General features: G+C 40.3%; 1 pseudogene; it reads right to left on the reverse strand.

The window, feature by feature from the left end:
• Positions 1-2,064: 2,064 nt before the first annotated feature.
• On the reverse strand, positions 2,065-4,030 carry LOC106800083 (tripartite motif-containing protein 5 pseudogene; annotated as a pseudogene).
• Positions 4,031-19,454: the final 15,424 nt, after the last annotated feature.

The raw sequence follows: 19,454 nt of genomic DNA on the forward strand, positions 1-19,454 counted from the left end.
TACTTCTTAAGGCAATCTATAGATTCAATGCAATCCCTATCAAAGTTCCAACAACATTTTTCACAGAAATAGAACAAAGAATTCTAAAATTTATATGGAACAACAAAAGACCCTGAATAGCCAAAGGAATCCTGAGAACAAAGAACAAAGCTGGAAGTATCACAGTCCTTGACTTCTAAATATACTACAAAGGTATAGTAACCAAAACACCATGGTACTGGCACAAAAACAGACACATAGAACAATGGAACAGAATCGAGAGCCCAGAAATAAACCCACACATCTATGGAGAGCTAAATTTCGACAAGGGAGCCAAGAACATACAGTGGAGAAAAGAAAGTCTCTTCAACAAATGGTGTTGGGAAAACTGGATAGCCAAATGGAAAAAACTGAAGGTAGACCATGATCTTACAGCATACCCAAAAATTAACTCAAAATGGATTAAAGACGAGTGTAAGACCTGAAGTCATGAAACTTCTAGAAGAAAACATAGGCAGTATGCTCTTTGACATCGGTTTTAGCAACATATTTTCAAGTATCGTGTCTGACGGGGCAAAGGAAACAATAGAAAAAATAAACAAATGGGACTACATCAGACTAAAAACCTTCTGCACAGCAAAGGAAACCATCAACAAAATGAAAAGACAACTTAAGGAATGGGAGAAGATATTTGCAAAGCATGTATCTAATAAGGGGTTAATATCCAAAATATATAGAGGATTCACGCATCTCAACAACAAAAGAACTAACAACTCAATTAAAAAATGGTCAAAAGACCTGAACAGAAATTTCTCCAAAGAAGATATACAGACGGCCAACAGGCACATGAAAAGATGTTCAACATCATCAGCTATCAGGGAAATGCAAATCAAAACCACAATGAGATATCACCTCCTGCCTGTCAGAATGGCTATAATTAACAACACAGGAAACAACAAGTGCTGGAGAGGTTGTGGAGAGAAGGGAACTCTCAGACATGGCTGATGGGAGTGCAAACTGGTGCAGCCACTGTGGAAAACAGTATGGAGATTTCTCAAAATATTGAGAATAGAACTACCATACGATCCAGCTATTCCACGGCTGAGTAGTTTTCCAAAGGACATGAAAACACCAATGCATAAAGACACATGCACCCCTGTGTTCATTGCAGCGTTATTCACAATAGCAAAGACTTGGAAGCAGCCTAAGTTGCCCATCAAGGGACAAATGGATAAAGAAAATGTGGTATATATACACAATGGAATACTACTCAGCCATAAGAAACGATGAAATCTAGCCATTTGTGATGATATGGATGGACACTGAGGGTATTATGCTAAGCGAAAATGGTCAGAGGGTGAAGGTCAAATACTGCATGATCTCACTCGTAGGTAGAAGATAAAAACCACAACAAACAAACAGAGACAGAGATTGGATTGGTGGTTACCAGAGGTGAAGAGGGGAGGGTGGGGGGGAAAGGGACAATTAGGCACTTGTGTGTGGTGATGGATTGTAATTAGTCTTTGGATGGTGAACATGATGTAACTTATAAAGAAATAGAAGTATAATGATGTACACCTGAAATTTGTAGAATATTATAAACCAATGTTGCCACAATGAAAAAAATAATAATAATAACAGTCTCTCACAAATGTTTTTTCAAGAAATGGAGAAACTGGGGGAAAATCTCAACTCATTCTATGAGGAAAAAAGAAAAAATACTCTTGAATCCAAAGAACATTTGTTTGTCTGTGACTAAGCTGGATCATGAAGGGGTACCTGATAAATGCCTAACATAGACCTTGGATAACAGGGGCTTATTGAACATCACTGGACACAGTGGATCTTCTCTACAAAGTCAAATTTTTACAAGGCACTTGATAAATTAATAAAAACGAGATGTTCGTCTGCTATTCATGCATTCAGTTATTCCTATAATCTCTGAAACAGATGCAGGAAAGTGAAACTTTATGGCCAAGGAATCTTAGCATCTCTACCAGAGAGAGCCCTTCGATATAGAGGAGAAGGAAACTAGTCCTCATTTTTCTCAGATCTCAGATGCTGAGGCTTCTTTTCTAGTCTTACCTACAGCATGTCTATTGCTGACCCCTACAACTGATGTTCCACATCCGAGATGAGAGCTCTCACCAACTGGCTCTGCTGGACCAGCTCATTCTCAGCCTCAGACAGGTGGTGTCGAACATCTCCCGCCTCATTCTCCAGCTTTAGCAACTCCTTCTGCTCCTCAAAGTCCAGAAGGCCTATCAGTTGATTAAACTCTGCCTGGACACTTTGTGTCCCATTTTTTTATTTGATTCTTCAGGAATGAGAAAGAGAGAGAGGTACTCAGGTTCTCAGGCAAAGAATGGGGGCCAGAAAAAGAACTATTTTCTTTGGGAAGTTCTCACAAGGAAGTGAGATAAGAAGCAGGGGAGCCAATCTTGGGGAAGTTGACTTTTCCTACTATTTTTTCTCTATCATATCAAAATAATGCCCTCAAATCTACATTATTGAGACCCACCCCGAGCTACGTTGGATAGCTGGGTGTGGCTCAGCTTTTAGACAGCTGTCCAGGACAGTCAAGCCTTCATACATTATTCCTGATTCCCACCCACGTGCTCTGCCAAAAGTTGAACACTGAAGACAGAAGAGTCAAAGGTTCAAAAACATGACAGGAAAGGAACGCAGAGTTCACTAGCCATCTTCACCAGAGAGTCCATCTATGTGAATACATCCCTCCAAATATCTGTGTTCATTTGTGACGTGTTCACTTTTCAGCCCCCACTCCTATCAGGGAAAGGATAAAGAAGAGGACTAATCAAATGACTTTTGGACAAATCGACTGTTAGGAAACAAAGAAGAAGGGAGCTCCTTGTGACTAACACGCAAAATCCTGCCCAGGTTTTAGTCTAACTCCCTCAGGAAGTGTCTCCTCCTACCTTCTAGGAAGTTCTCTCTTCTCTGACATCAGCTTCCATCTTCTCAGTTTTCTGTTGCTCCACCCACTGCCACTCAGAGCTGCCTAGAGCTTCTCCTGTGAGAGAGGAATCAAACCAGAGTCAAGATATGGGCTTTCTCAGCATCAGAATAAAGGATAAGTGGAGAAGATATGACACTGATCTCCAGAGACTAAATTTTGTAAAAATGTGAGAAAAGCAATGAGAATCCATCACTTGGAAGAAAAACTGAAATGGTAGAGATATTCTTTAAGACTCAGGTGGTTGAAGTCAGTGTCCCCTCCCCAGGAGAAGACTGATTCTCTTTGTCCTGGAAGAAGAAACCTGATCCTGAGGTAAAGAAGGAACTTACAACTCAAGACACCCAGCTCCTCAGTTCACCCTTCTGGTCACAGAGGTAATGAGAGCTCTTCTTGGGCACCAAATCTCCACCTACTAGCACAAGATAGAAAAATATTTACTTCTGGCCAAAAGTCTGAACTGTAGGCTTATCTTTTTGTAATAGGATGGAATGTATAGAAATGGCCCTCAGACCTTGGCCAGTAAGCATAGGAAGAAAAAAGATCGGAGGCCTCAGTGCTATGATACAAGGTAATTAAAGTCCAATGCAAAGTGCATATTTTTCATCGTGTCATTTTCTGTACTGTCTTTCCTCCATCCTGGTCTCTTACCTGATATTCCTGGGCAACCTCTTCCATGAGGAATGTGTGATGACCACTGTGCTCCTGAGACCGCTGACAAAGCCAGAAAATGACCTTCTCATCTTTTTTATGGAAGAGCAGGAGTTTCTCTTCATGGTGCACACAGAGATCTCTCTTCTGCTCCTCCTCTGGGCTCAACTTGACCTCGATGAGCCTCTCCACTACGCTGGCCACGTGCTGATTAGGCCACAGGTTCCTGAGCTGGTAACTGATTCTGTACCCAGAGCACATGCTTTCTCCTTCTTGGTTGATCTTGGAGTCCTTGATGTTTTGGGTTTTACAGACTCAGCAGAAGCTTTGGCTGCAGTCTAGGCTCAGGGGTTCTGTAATGAGCTCCAGGAAGAAAGGGTGGGTCACCTCCTCCTTTATGTTCAGCAGGATTCCTGAAGCCATCACAGCTGTTCGCCCGTCCTACCTATTCTGACTTCTGAGGCTCGACTTGCTCACATATTCCTGCGTAGTTTGGAAGGTAAAAGGGGATCAAGTAAGAAAGGTAGGAATAAAATGATACTCTGGTGTAGAAGTCAAGGACGAGTCAAGACCAAAATATTGAAGGACAAAATGAAAAAGGTGGTGAAACACGGAAAGAAGGTTGGTGACCTGGTAAAAAGGACTTTCACAATAATTTCAAACACTTTATGCCTGGTTCATGTCATATGACAAATCCCATTCTCATCTGTGCAATGAATGATATTTTCCTTTACTTTCTTTGAATGAAACGATGACCTGAGGCTTTTTCTACCACTATCCTTGTGTGACACATCATTCATCCTGCTTTTTCCTTCCCATGCCAAAAGCACATTCTCAGTATTAAAAGCACCAAACCACTTATACTTCTGTGATTTTATATCTGCTGTTCTCTCAGCTGTGATGATATCAGTATGACTCACTCATATACTTCAGTGAACTCCCTCTTTACATGTTCTCTTATCAGAAAGAGCTGCTCTGATTAACTTATTTAGAGCATAACCTTTGCCATCACTTGCTGTATGTTTGTGATAATTTCTCTTATTATCATGACTTAAAATATGAAAAGATGTGTGTGTACATGATAAGAGCAAACCCTTTATCAGATGTGCAAATAGAGATAATAGGTGACTTACAAAGATCATTTACCTTCAACACAGAGTTGGAGTGAACATAATGTTTGCATTCCTCCTTCAAATGTCTGTCTTCTTCTACCCCACAGTTATTCAAAGACAAACTAGTAAATTTCATGGACCCAATTAATACCCAGAGCAATGGGGTGTGTGGAAGTGAAGAGTTTCAGACCAGCTGGGAGGTTCTGGGGAGTCTTGTGTTTGTAAATGGTGAGATTTTAACTTCCTCTGGAAATAGGTCAAGGACGTTGATAGGCCTAAATGTGTGTATGTATGTGGAGGGTTGAGAGGGAGATGGTATGGTTATACTCAGAGGATCACACATGTAAGATACTTTGAATAAGAAAAACACAGATGAAATGAATGTTAGTCTTAAGAAAGAAGTCTCAAAATATTAGGCAAGATTATTCAAGAAATTTTCATCAATGATGAATTGTGCTAGCAACTGGAATAATATCCAAAAACACAAAGATGAGTCTAAACAAAGGTTTAAACCACTATGACCTTGACATTCACTTGGAACGTAATAGTAAATTAAATATTCACCCTTATGTGTACAAAAGAGAAGATGTGAAAAACACAAAAGAGACATACAGGTTGGTGAGAAGTCAAATAATAGCGGCAAATGGAGGAATGATCAAGAATTCCAGCTTGAAAACATAAGGGTTGAACTGAAAGCTGAAAAAGATGAAGGACAGAGGAGATGAGAGAGAGGACAAAATGTGTTAGGTGGAAGAAATGACCTATTCATGGAAGACATATCATCTTGTATGAGTTTTAAATGCCAGTGTGTTTGGTGTGTAGAAAAGTTCTGGGCCTTTGGTATGACATGAGCCTGTAGTGACCATAAAATATGACACTTGCCAAATTATGTAACATTTAGAGACTGTTTTCCAAGAGCAAGAAGAAAGTTTTCCCATCAGAGAAGAGTGGAGACATATTAACTCTGAACTTGGGCTGTGAAATATTATATGGATCCAGAGTGTAATTGGGGAGATCACTTAGGTTGCATGCACAGTTGCTCAGGGGAGAGATGATGATAGCTTGAGGGACAAGGTGATGAAGGAAATGGAGTTCAGCAGATGAAAGTAAGAGACATATGAGGTAGAAGGACAGGACTGGGTGTTAGATTATATATGTGAGAACAAAGGGTGACTATCAGGCAGTTCTTGCTTTCTGTGAAGTGTTGGCTAACTCTTCTCCTAGTAAGCTTTTTTTTTTTTTTTTTTTCACTCTCTGGAAAACCAGCTCTTTACAATAAAGGTGATTTGATAGTAAAAATGGCCTGATGTGTAAAGTGCATTCAGACTGGGAAGACTTGATATAGACCTTAAATGCCAGTTAGTAAGCATAGACCTCACTTATCACAAGTGAAATGTGACTTTTAAAACCAAAATGTGTCTAAAATTTAGGTCCCTGGAAGCTATGCTCATGGGTTTTCACAAAGTAATCAGTTCTTTGTCACCCTAGACTTATCTAACCTATGATAGTTTCACACAAATCCACCTAGTCTGGCTTCTTACAAAAGTGAGATAACAAAAATAAAGTATTTTCTATACCACTGCAAGGTCCCATACTGAGAATTCACCTGAGGCAGCCATGCCAGTGCGCTACGCCTTCTGTCCTATATCCCCCAGCTAAGCTAAGTGAACCTGGCAGTTTATGTCTTATTATGTCATGTGGTTGGAAATGGCCATCCTGATTGCAAACTGCTGCTAGTGGTCAGTCAGAGAGGTATCACAGAGTGGTAGCACAAGGATGCTTATTCTCCAGCCTGGACTCAGTATGGCCCTGTGGCCACTTTCTAGTGTCAGGGTTTCCGTCAGAAGCTATAGGATTATGAAGCTATAAAGAAAGAAAAGAAAGGGGGCTGGCCCAGTGGCATAGCTGTTAAGTGAGTGTGCTCCACTTTAGTGGCCCCGTGTTCGCGGGTTCGGATCCCTGGTGCGCACCTAAGCCGGCTTGCCAAGCCATGCTGTGGCGACATCCCATATAAAGTAGAGGAAAATGAGCACGGATGTTAGCCCAGGGCCAATCTTTCTCAGCAAAAAGAGGAGGATTGGCATCGGATGTTAACTCAGGGCTAATCTTCCACACTAAAAAAAAAAGAAGAAAAGAAAAGAAAAAGGAAAGAAAAGGAAGATCTCAGTAGATGTTAAGGTCTTGATAATCACCAAAGTTTGATGATAAAAGAAAGATCTCTAGCATGAGACAACCAATAAGTTTTCCCTTTCCTCTACATAAGGGAGAGAAAGGCTATAAAGTCTGCATGGAGATAAATTTAGACTTACTAAAAGTCTCTACTTGTGCCATGTTCATCATATACGAAGGGAATCTGATAAAGAATGAGGCTCCAGGTGAACTAGAATTGTAATCTAGCTAATAGTACAGATACTGAAAACAACCCAGAGGCCATATGCAGTTAGTACTGGCTGCAGAGACTGTGGCCCTGATCAGGCTCTGATGAATAGCAAGATCAGAGATAGACATTATACCAAAGTTAGATATTATGTGATAATGACTACTCCTGTTTATAACTCAGGCTGTAACCCAAACATGGAGCAGAGGGACTCCAATTATTTCTCATACTATTCAAGATCCAAACAATGGTGAGATGCAGCAAAAGCCTATAGAGGAGGTTGGAGCAGAGCATGCTTTCAGCCATGGGGTTACAAAATTTATTTTCACAGTGGGGCTACAAGGAGCTAATGTGAAAGCAGCTGCTGCCACAATGGACACTGAAGGGCAATGTGCAGAGAAGCTAGAGTCCTCTCACATGGAGGATGACCCCAGTTCTACCTAAGCAGTGACCCAAGGGCTTCCCAGCAATGAGAGAGATACATATGGGAACATGAGTGGTGTCTTCCTGATAGAACTCCCAGGGCAGTTGGTTGCCGTAGGTGTCAGGCGACTGCACCTTACTCATTGGTCTTCTGACATCTGAGCTCATGAGAATACAAACTCAAAGTGTCCCAGAGGTGATAACTAAAGACAAGTAAAAAAGACATTAAAAGACAATAACTATGTCAAAGTCCAAATCATAAGGATATGAACAGAACTTTCTTCTTTTGTGGCTGGAGTAAAACTGTTTCTCTAATCATGATGAAGCCCCAAATTGCTGATATTATCTGGGAAAGAGTCACTTTTCCAAAAAGAATAACTAGAAGAATGGAAAAATGAAATTCTGTTATGTTTTAATTGCCAGGCAGTCATCTAATACTATTTAATATAAACTCCTTATGATACTAGAAAATTAAAAATAGAAGCAGAAAAGTAACAAATCAATTGTAAATTCCTGTGATAATTGGCATGACAGAGGTGCACTGCATGAGTTCAGAAGACAGGTGCCTAACACTGACTTACGAGTGAGAGAGGGACAAGAATATGTAGCAGATGTGATAATCTCCAAAGTCAACTCTTATAAAGTAAGGTTTGTTCACATGAGGAGAAGTCAGGATAAGTAAAAGATTTGACTGGTGTCTTCCATATGCCTGAGTGAGGTGGGTACAGCAATACTTTCTATAGGAGGTGTGAGTAAACACAGAGTCTCCTCTACTCTAACTTCCTTCCCTCATGGGTCTCAGGATCTTGTTATCATACTACTGCTTCTGACATCTTTTTATATCATGAACACCAATCAAGTAACTTATTTTGTTTACTAGAGTTAGAAAAGAAACCATTTCTGGAAATTCTTCCTAGATATTCCTCCTGCTCCTGATCTCTCAGCTGAGCTCTGTTTCTGGGTGTCCATATGGCCCAAGGAGAAATATGGGCAAGTATAGTGACTTTTAAGGAACTGAAGCAATTCTTTGTGTCCAGATGAGTGAATAGGTATAGGCTGCTGAGCTTGCCACCTGTCACCCCACCAAGGCTCTTAAGCACAGACGGGCCAAGGTGATGAGAATTTATTTAGAGAGTAATGCAGAAATACCATGTTGTTACGCTGATAGGCGTTAACCCATTAGGATTCAAAGATTCCTCAGAATTTCTACCTCTGAAAATTCTAGGAGTGTGGTAGTCCTCAGGAAGGTACCATTCAAAACAGTAGAATGGGTGGAAGAAGTGGTAAATTCAGCTTGGAGGAATGACAGTCCCTAAATGAAACACTAAGCTTTTCACTTCTCCAAACCTCTCTTCTTTTAAGTCGAACCCTCCCCCAGACTGCACTTCAGCGAGCACTCTCAGCGGGAACCTGCAAGCTGGGCTTTTTCCTGCCTTCAGAACAGCTTCCTGAAGACTAATTAGCTCACAGAGGCAAATTCAGTTTTTTCCTCCGAAGTCTCCCAAACCCTGCCTTCTACAAACTACTCACCTCACCTTCAGACACCAATAGAGAAGTTGTGATTCCCTGGAGAGAAGTGAAGGCAGCCCAGGGGCAGAGGTGGTCAGGATTCACTCACCAACCCAGGGACCTGATCCTCACAAAGAGATCCAGAAGAGCCTGATCCCCCTTAAATTCTTGGGGAAGGGTGTAAAAGGAGAAGAGAATATATGGACCAATAGGGGGTGTCCACATCTGGCCCCTGGGAAATGACAAGGCTTTTGTGCCTGGGCCAGTAAGCCAGTGCTTATCTCTATCTCGGTTCTAGTCCTGGAAGCTGTTTTACGGTTCTTCAAAGTCATTTGTCCTTTGGAGCACTAGGCTTACCTAGGCAATATAATTTTGCACACACACACCTTGTCTTGTTTCCTTACAAATGAGCTGTCATGAGGAGGGAATAAAGTACTTCCTGTGTCACAGTGAGGACCCACACTGAAGGCTCCTCTGAGGCAGTCATACCAGCACACTCTCTCCTGTTCTGCATCCACCAGGTAAGTGAAGTGAATCTGGCCAGTTTGTGTCCTATTAAGTCGTGTGAGAGGCAATGGCTGTGCAAATCTGAAATTACCTCAGATGGTCAATCAGAGAGGCTATCACAGTAGAAGCACAATGATGCTTCCTTTCAGAACCTGAATTTAATATGGCTAAAATGAGGCTTTTCCTAAATAGACTGGAAAGACGAAACTGCATGAAGTGTCATTTCTTGGGCAATGTCATCTAATACTATAAACTTATAATCTCTATATCTTAGCATAATAAAAATAAAGCAGGAAAATAATCATGATGGTCACTTTTATATGTCTACCTGACTTGCCATAGGGTACACAGATTAAAATATTATTTCTGCATGTGTCTGTGAGGGAGTTGTTTCCAAATAAGATTAGCAGTTAAATCTGTGGACTCAGTCAAGTAGATGGTCCTGCCCAATGTAGGAGGGCATCATCTTTTTTTTGAAGTTTTCAACAGAACAAAAAGTGGAGGAAGAAAGAATTTGCCCCTTTTGCTTCCTGCTTGCCTTTTTGAGCTGGGGCATAGGTCTTCTCCTACCTTTGGACTAGGACTTGTGCCATTGGCTACCTTGGTTCTCAGACCAAGCCTTCAGACTTGGACTGAATTACACCACCAGCTTTTCTGAGTCTTCAGCTTGCAGATGGCAGATCCTGGAATTTCTCAGCCTCCATAATCACTTGAGCCAAGTCCATATATATTTATATCTCATGTTGGTTCTGTTTCTCTTCTGAGCTCTAACACAGTAATGAAACTATTTTAAAATTCTGTGTTAAGTTTCACAGGTGAACTGTGATAATGATGACACAGGTGAACTGTGCTATTTCAAAAGATGTAGGCCTAAGGTGACTTGGGGGAGTTAAGGGCACAAGGGAGATGTCGTAGAGGTGATAAGACCCAAAGTCAATCTTAATCCATAAAATCTGATCAGACAAGGGGAAGTCAGAGTCAAAAAGAAAGAGCTTTGACTGGGATCTACCCTCTGAGTGAGTCAGTCTGGGGTGCAGTGTGCCTTTCACTGGAAGAGAGGGGGTCAAATAAAGAGACACTCCTACGTTAACACCCTTTTCACACGGGTCTCAGGATCTTGTTCTCATGCCACTTCTTCTGATATCTTTTCACATTATTTACACCAATTACACATCTCATTTTGTTTTATTAAAAGTTGTAAAGATGTCCCTTATGGAAATTCTTCCCACGGGTTCCTCTTTCTCCTGGTCTCTCATCTGAGCTCTGTTTCTAGTTGGCATATATGGCTCAAGAAGGAGGAGCAAGATTAGTGACTTTTCAGGAACAGAATTAATACTTGAGTTTGAACTTGGAAATCTGATAGGACTAGTACACACAAAAGAAGCTGCATAGCAGGGCAGATGTTATACCATTAAGGCTCTGAAACCCAGAGAAGACAGGGTGCTAGGATTATGTGGTGTGCCTACAGAAATCCTACGTTATTGTATTGACAGATGTTGAATTCTTAAGCTTCACAGGATTCTCTGACTTTCCCCTTTTTTTTCCTGCAAAGTATCTTTTTCATCCCTGAAGAGGGCCAGGCATAGCTCTCTTCTCTGCTTCTCTCTGTGCAGAAATGGTTCAGAAGCCTGGGCTGTGGCTTCTGGAGACTCCACAGACTCTTTCTCTAGGGCATCCTTTCCTAGGATTTCTCAGGAAGTTCTCACTGGAACTATGATTACTCCTAGAGGTGAGGACTCAGTCAGTATACCCTGAGTTAGGAAACGAAAATATATGAGTAGAAGCCAATAGATAGAACTGCAATGGGGAGCCTGGTGTTCTCATTAGTGATCTCCACCCCCACCCAACATCGCACCCCCAACTGTAAGTTTCATGAAGTCATGTAGAGACTTTCTATAGCTTGTTGCTTAGAGCCTCAGATTTATTAGAAGTTGTTGTATATAAGGAGTGATAAAGAGATAAATATACAGACCTGTCTGATATAGCTGTAAATATTATTTTAAATTAATTGAATATCTGGATGATAAATCATGCTTCTATTCTGCGGTTCTTGCTGTGAACACAATTGCTGTGTTACATAATGAAATTCAGCTATTCTCATGGTCTTATTAACATATATGATTCCCCTTTGACAATATTTAACCAGGAATTTTTCATATCTCCTGTTTTCTTCCTAAGGTTTACTCAGATTGGTCTTTAATCTGTCTCTACTACCACACTTTAACTACATTAACTCTTACTTTGTTTTAAGGTTTTTCAAACGGGAAAATGTTAAAAATCCATGGGCCAAGGTGAGACATTTCATTAGATTACTTTCTAAACAAGAGATGTAATGACTGGAGGCAAACAAAGAGGCCTTTGGATGATTTATTTTTTGCTGTAACTCAGAACACGGTAAGCTAGAATGTGGAGCATGCCAACATGGTCAGCTGTGGCGTAAATTGTGTGGTGAGAGGCGCAAGGTGAATTCAGGTTTCCTGCTGGCCCAAGTTTGAGGTACCTTAACAGAATCTGATTTCGCTCAGCTGCAAACCTAATGCTCTTAGGAAAGTCCCAACATATCAATCAAGTATATGGTGTCAGTTCGGAGATTCAGAGGGAAATGAGTAAAAACGTGGATATTGATCTGTGAAGGATTGGGAAGGGAAAAAGCATTGCATAAAGAAGAGATCTTTGGAGAAGGCAGCTCATTTCTTTTGAACATTGCAATCAACTCTGCTAGTGCTGTGCTTGTCCCACAACAGTTACCCTCTGAGCTCTCCAATCCTGCCCAGTTTCAGTCATACACTATAACTAAAAAGACATCTATTCTGATTATTTCTGCATTAACCAACATACCCCATACCTTCATTGCTGAGTATGAAAAGCAAGTAAAACCGAGTTTCTGTTGTTTCCACTAATGGAGGTATTCACTCTAACAAAGCAACACCCTCATCCATATATCAGCATTATAATCCTTGGACCAATGTAGAAAAAAAGGAAACTAAATATGAAGGCACTAGAGAATGACAAAAGCAGTAGAATCTACAGTGTAATAGACACTGGAAGAAGATAACAGTATTGGAGGAGTTTTCTGGTTCTATGGCTTTTCTTTTGAAGGCAAACCTCAATTGGTAGTGGGTGGGACAGTTAAAACTCACCTAGCAACATACACACTTATTGGCTCAAAGAAAAAAAAGAGTGACTTGGGGCTACCACAGTAGCTGGAAAGTGGTGGAAATTATCTGTAAAAGAGAGGTCCAGAAGAAGAGATCCCAAAATGCACATACGAACTCTGACCAAATCTCTGACTACGCATGTGTGAGAGAGAGGCCAAGCAGCCCAAGTAGGGCTAACAGAACTGAACAGAGATTTCAGCTGCTGCAAAATGCAGGGGAGATTAAGAGTTTGAGTTGAACCCAGTTAACTGCCTGAAAAAAAAAATAATGTTCTTCAGAGAAATAAACAGAACCCAGAGTCTCTGCATCTCATTCACAATTCCCCTTGAGGAACTGTGCCTCAAACGAAAAGGCAATCAATGGAAACCAACTCAAAAATAATCCAGATGTAGTGTTTAATAGACAAGGACTTCACAGCAGCTATTATATCTAGGGCGAAAGATGTAAAAGAAAATCTACTTACAATAATGACCAAATAAGAAATGTCAAAAGACAAATAGAAACAGTTTTCTTTTTAATTAAAATGCTAAAACTAAAAACTACAATCACTCAAAAATCAAACCCAGTGTTGGCTTAGGAGAAATTCAGGATCACAAGAGAATGCATAAGTGAATTTAAATGTAGATTAATAAAACCTAGCCAATGCGAAAATAATGAACAGAGCCACAATAATCTGTAAAAAATAAAGCCAAGGTAATAACATAGACTTAAAACACAGAACAACTACTAAAATACAACAATACTAAAGCTATAAATGTAGCGGAATTAAATGAGAAATAAAGGGAAAAAAAAATCACATGTTCCCTTAAATATATGCAGAAAAACATCAAACAAAATCCAATACCCATTCATGATAATGATAAATGAGGAATATTAATCTGATAAAAGGAAATAAGCAAAATCCTATTGTTAACAACATATTTAATGGTCAAATATTGAATACGTTCCATCTGTGATTGGAAACGTCAACAACTCATCATTCATATTCATAATTGAACTATATTTCTTTGCCCAAAAACTAAGACAAGAAAAACAGACAAAAGCGTAAAAAGCAAAGTAGAAGAAATAAAAGAGTCTCTGTTTGTAGATGACATAACAACTTATGTAGAAAATCAAAATAAATCCAAAGGAACCTACTAGAATTAGTAGCTGAATTAAGCAAGGTCATAAGACTAGCTTACCTCAAGCCAATTACCTCAAGGCCAATATTGAAAATCAATTATATTTTATAATCTAGCAGTGAATAATTATAAAATTAAATTTAAATAATCCTTTACAATAATGTCTCCAGATAAAGCACCCTGAGGATAGAAACAATAGCTCACTTCCCACCCCTGGGTGACTAAATGACTCATCTGGTCTGGGAGGGTTCATAGCCCTGGGAGGCATGGTAGAGTTGCTATAGGTATGAGTCAAAAGACAGATCTGGGTTAGGGCAATATGGAAGGACCAGGAGTCAGAATCAATAGATTCCCCCATCATCATCTGTGGGCAAAATGGATGATTATTAGAATCCCATATCATTGGGTGTAGATTGTGTGATTCTATTCCAATATCAGTTTAGAAATGTCTGGTCACCAACTAGTGATGGCTGTAGATACCGCTGCCTACTCATTGTTCGTGGATGAAACTGCATGATGAAGCCTGCTTATTCTTTGTGATTTCCATGAACTTCTCCCCTAATTTTTCATTGTGGACACCCGTCACCAAAATTCATGGCCCTGTACAATCCTAAAGTCTCAGAAATAGAAGATGTGATAATTGCCACTAAGGGAAATGGATAATGAGAGAACCTACACTTGATGCCCAATGAACTTTTTTATTTTAAGTCCAGAATTTCTTCTCAGGACATTTCCTGAGGAAAACCTACCTACAGGCTTCATACTCTTATGAAGAAAGGGTTTCATTTTGGAGCAGTAGAAGCTGTTGAAAAAAGGATGTCTCAATCTTTTCCTTTGTGTTTGCTAACTCAGATATATTTACCATTAACTTGTTTCACATCTTAAAGTAGTTTCCTTAGATTTATGGTCTCAGTCATTGTAACAATAGGGTGACAGGAAAGCAGAGGTCAAAAGGAATATGGATAAGAATCAATTTCCACCAGTGCCCATGGATGAGAGTTTGAGGAGTGTGTGTATGGAGAGAGACTGGATGTATCTAATCTAGAATGGAGAACTGAAGAATTTCTTGAGAGAGAAACAGAGCAGACACTGTTTTTCCCAGTAGCCCATTATTTGCATTTCTCTCAGCTCACAACTAGGTGGGGAAAGAGTTGGAAAAGAAAATGCCAAAAGACAGAGGGACACCCCCATGTGCTGCAGGAATACTCAGTGCTGCAGCATTTGCCCTGCTATCTCACTGGAGGAGGAGAACAGGCTTTACTTTCCTGCTGAGGACTACTGTAGACTTTCAGCTCACAGGAAAGAGTGAAGCTGACCAGGAAAAGGAGATGTTGACCTACGGCGTTGGTGAGGGAGCCTGTGACCAAAGTCCTAACCCTTATTCTTTCACTGTAAGTCATAATGGGAAACAGCACCCCGAAGAATGGAGATTGATCAGGGCAAACAAAGAAAAGGTTTTCCATCGAGAGAATTACTGTGGAAATAGAAAAGAGTGTCAAATCAACTTCTACCTACTCTATTCATTTACATTAAAGATTCTCTTCCAGTAATTAAAACAAAAAGGACCAAGTAGCTTTGAGGAAGATAAAACCGTCTTTTACAATGTAGAAATATTTACCATGTGCACAATACAGTAATGTTACTTATAGTCATGTGCCACATGACGGTTCAGTCAAGGATGAACCACATATGCAAGGTGGTCCCATAAAATTAGTACCATATAGCCTGGGTGTGTAGTAGGCTATACCATCTAGGTTTGTGTGAGTACACTCTATGACGTTCGTACAAAGATGAAATCACCTAATGATGCATTTTGCAGAACATATCCTTCTCCTTAAGAGATGCGTGTCTGTATAGGCAAAATGTTGTACAGTAGATCTCTAGAATTTCTTTGTCTTGCATAAACTGAAACTTTACACCTGTTGAACAGCAACTCCTTAAAAATTTGTTAAGAGGTTAGATCTCGTGTTAAGTGTACTTATCAAAATTTAAAAAGGATGATTAATAGCAGAGTATTAAATAGAAAAGTCCAAAAAGAATGTTTAGGAAAACAAAAATTAGAACTGTGTACTGAGATAACTATCTGAAGTTGAAATAAAGATATTTGAAGATTTAAAAAAAGGAATATTTATTATGCAAAAGATGAAATTAAGATATGATCTGTGATTCTTTAATCAAGTTATTCTATTTGAAAGCAAAGCAAAAGTGCTAATATTTAAAGTAGATTAATATTCACTCTTAACATTATTTCAAATCATAGAAAAAATTAATCAATACCAGTCTGGATCAGTGCTCATGGGCTGGGAAATGAGAAAGCTATTGCAGACATTTTATTTAATTCTCACAATATCCTTATCAAATAAGTCTTAATCTATTCATCTGATGATGAACTGTATCCAATTAAATTTAACTTAATAGGGACCAGTAATTAACAACGTCGCTAGATAATGAAATTCTATCCAATTTCAAAGTCCAAGCTGTTAACCCTCCACAGTGTTCACCTTCTACATCATGTCACCTGCAGGAGCACCCTGAACATGCAGTAGCTCAATTTGGTTTTAACCATTACCGTGACCTGCTCCTGCTTCATTAATAGCTACATGGATTGAACATATCAACCTGTATTTCCCGGCACTGAGGATTTTCCCATGGTGCTCTCAGCTTCTTCTACAGATCATCCTCCTCTGAGTTCTCCCTCCTACCCCACATCCTAGGGAATCTGGCTCCTACCTATTCTTATAGGGTGTATTGTAGAGATGGCCCTTGTGCTGGAGAAACCCAGATCTAGTTCTAATCCTGCCTCATCCACTCATTAGCTGTGGGACGTTGGGGCATATCTCATAAATTATATTTTCTTTTAACTACCTGATTGGAATTTCTTCCTCATATGATATTTTTGAAGACTAACTGGGGTAAAGATACTCTATGTATATATATTTATACACATAATTATATATATATACGTGTCTGTGTGAGGGTGTGTGTGTGTGTAAGTGTGAGTGTGTATGTATATACCATTCCTAGGCTTAGTACTTTCTTTTTCATTCCAGTGGGACAATTTATTACCCCTCTAGATCTTGATGTGGGCTCCAGCAGCAGACTGCCCTAGTTTATAATACAAACTTCTCTAAGAAAATTTATACCTTTGCTATCCTAGGTAAGTCTATTCCTCATTCTGAATTTGAAACTGGTTAAAAAAAGAAAAGAATAGAAAAGTGCATAAGAATTTATATATGGTATACACTCAAGTGTTTTACCACAAGGAAAAGGCCCAAACACCAAAAGCCTGTCTCTAATAAGAGTAGCTGTCCCTAGACATGGCTCTGACTGCTGGATAGATTTTGAAAATCCCTACTTTCACAGTTTTCTGACCCATTCCCAATAAAGGTCATTAAAAATATTCCTAGCCTTGGTATAAAAACTTCTATATAAGAAGACTGGAACTAGAATAGTCTGGGAACAGCAGTCTGGGAACTTGAGAAATGAGACTTCAGTAGAATCAACTATTGTTCCTCTGAAGGGCACAGATCTATTGCACAGGACATTGATGCAGCTTGTACTTTTCATTAATCATGAGAGAAAATATTTATTATATTGTGCAGGACACTTAAATAGCTGCTTCATATTGAGTGACACTTAGTTTTACACAAGGATCTAAGAGTTAGGTACAGTTTTAAATCCAAACTTTATTTTAGGAAAAAGAAACTCAGAGTTTATTCATCATCATATACCTTGTAAAGGAAGAGATAAGATTTTACAGTCTTCCGCATGTCCCACTAAAATGTCCATATCTGCAGCATTTCCCATCATAGGCTGGGGACAAAGGTTAGCAAACATACACATCAACAATTTATCACCAGCGATAACACATTTAGCAGTGAGGGTCCTCACAATAGAAGTTTACAGACCTGAAGACACTCACCCATAGTCAGGCTTGGGCAAGGGTCTGGGTGGTGACAAAAATTCTCTCCTTGACCAAACTCTAGTCAGGCTCCTCTGAACTCCTTCCCAACTAGGGACTGATGTTTAGGCTTTTGGTGTTAGTCTCTGCATTGTCCAGCTTTAGCAAAAATTCTGCTAATTTAGTGAGTCATTACCTCAGCCCCTTTGAAGATATTTAGCTGGCCTGACCACCCTGAATATCTTATCACCCTGGCCTCCCTTCAGCAAAAATTCTGTTAGGTCAGGTTAGCAAAGAATTACCCTACCTCTTAGTAATTTTTCATCCACCAAACTCTAACTCTGCTCCTTGGCTACAAATCCCCCTTTTTCCTTATTATATTCGAAGTTGAGCCCAATCTCTCTCCCCTATTACCAAATTCTATTGTAGCAGCCCCCGTGGAATAAAGTCACCCTTACTTTACGTCTTGAACAAGCGTCCTGAATACTTTTGTTTTTCTTGTTTGTTTGGTTTGTGTTTTTACCAATGGTAGCGGCTTCTGAACCCAAATCAAAGAGCATTATCTACTTACCCCTCATCTTGATGATGGCCATTGGAGGATAACAGTCACCTGTGCATCAGTACTTACAATGCCAAAGAAGTAAAATTTTCTATCTCCCTATTAAGCTCTAACATTAGCAAAGAGCTCCTGATCGCTCTTGGAGACAGAGGGACATCCGCTTAAGGCCTAGACTTGTTTATTTCTGAAAGCTGAGATGTCTGGTAAAAGCATCAGGGCCCTCCCACCCAGCCCTAAGTCGATAGAGAGGAGGCAGGGAGAGAAGTTCCTGAATGACTCACTGGGGCTGCCTCTCAGGATTTGAACACAAGTTTTCTAGGGTGGATGGAGGGACTGGAGAGCCTGGTGGAGCAGTGGCCCAGGTGGATACTGTTTCCCAGTGGGGAGTTCTGGGAACAGTGCAGTGCAGGCCAGTTTAAGCTGAGCCCAGGCTTCCTGCAGGCTTTCCTGGCAGTGCCTAGAAAGATGTGGCTTTGCTACTGTTTGTGTTCTGTCATCATGGCTGCAGCTGATGACAGGGCAGCAAACACACTCTGAAGGAAGTGCTTTGTAGTAAGTCGTCCACACTGTGCTGCACTTGCTCACTAATTTCAGTAAGAATCCCTACGTTTATTACCTCCAGAGAGGATCTAATTAACACTTTAAGGTCTCTATAGGGCTTCTGGGCAAATGGATCCCAAAGGGCTCTACATTCTTTTTTTATTCTTCTGAAGTTCAACAGCTGGCTGCACTATAGGGTGTTTATCAGGGCCAGGGACCTGCGTAGAGTCACTCTGCTGGTAGAAGCCCCCTGGCCATTCCCATTGACTGAGGGTCCCAAGCAGTGGAGGGGAACAGCTTCCTTAGCTTTCTCTGAATGCCTCTTAGGTGAACACACCCCCAATGACTCCCACATCCTGGTGTTCATGCCTTTGTGCAACACCTTCCTCTTGAGAGTAGGCAGAATTTGTGAATTCCCTGTAATGGAAGGAATGTGGCACAGGAGATGGGATGTCACTACTGTGGGCATATTACATTATCTAAGACTGTCTCCCTGCAGTAGTTCCCTTTCTCCTGCTGGCCTTGAAAAAGTCATAGCCACATTGTGATCTTCCTATAGAGAGGCTCACATAGTAGGGAACTTCAGACAGTCTGTAAGAGCTGAGAGTCTCAGTCCTACAAGTGCCAGGAACTGAATTCC

The sequence above is a fragment of the Ceratotherium simum genome, chromosome 7 (genome assembly GCF_057802395.1).
Source record: "Ceratotherium simum simum isolate JZ-2026a chromosome 7, ASM5780239v1, whole genome shotgun sequence".
Taxonomy (NCBI): domain Eukaryota; kingdom Metazoa; phylum Chordata; class Mammalia; order Perissodactyla; family Rhinocerotidae; genus Ceratotherium; species Ceratotherium simum.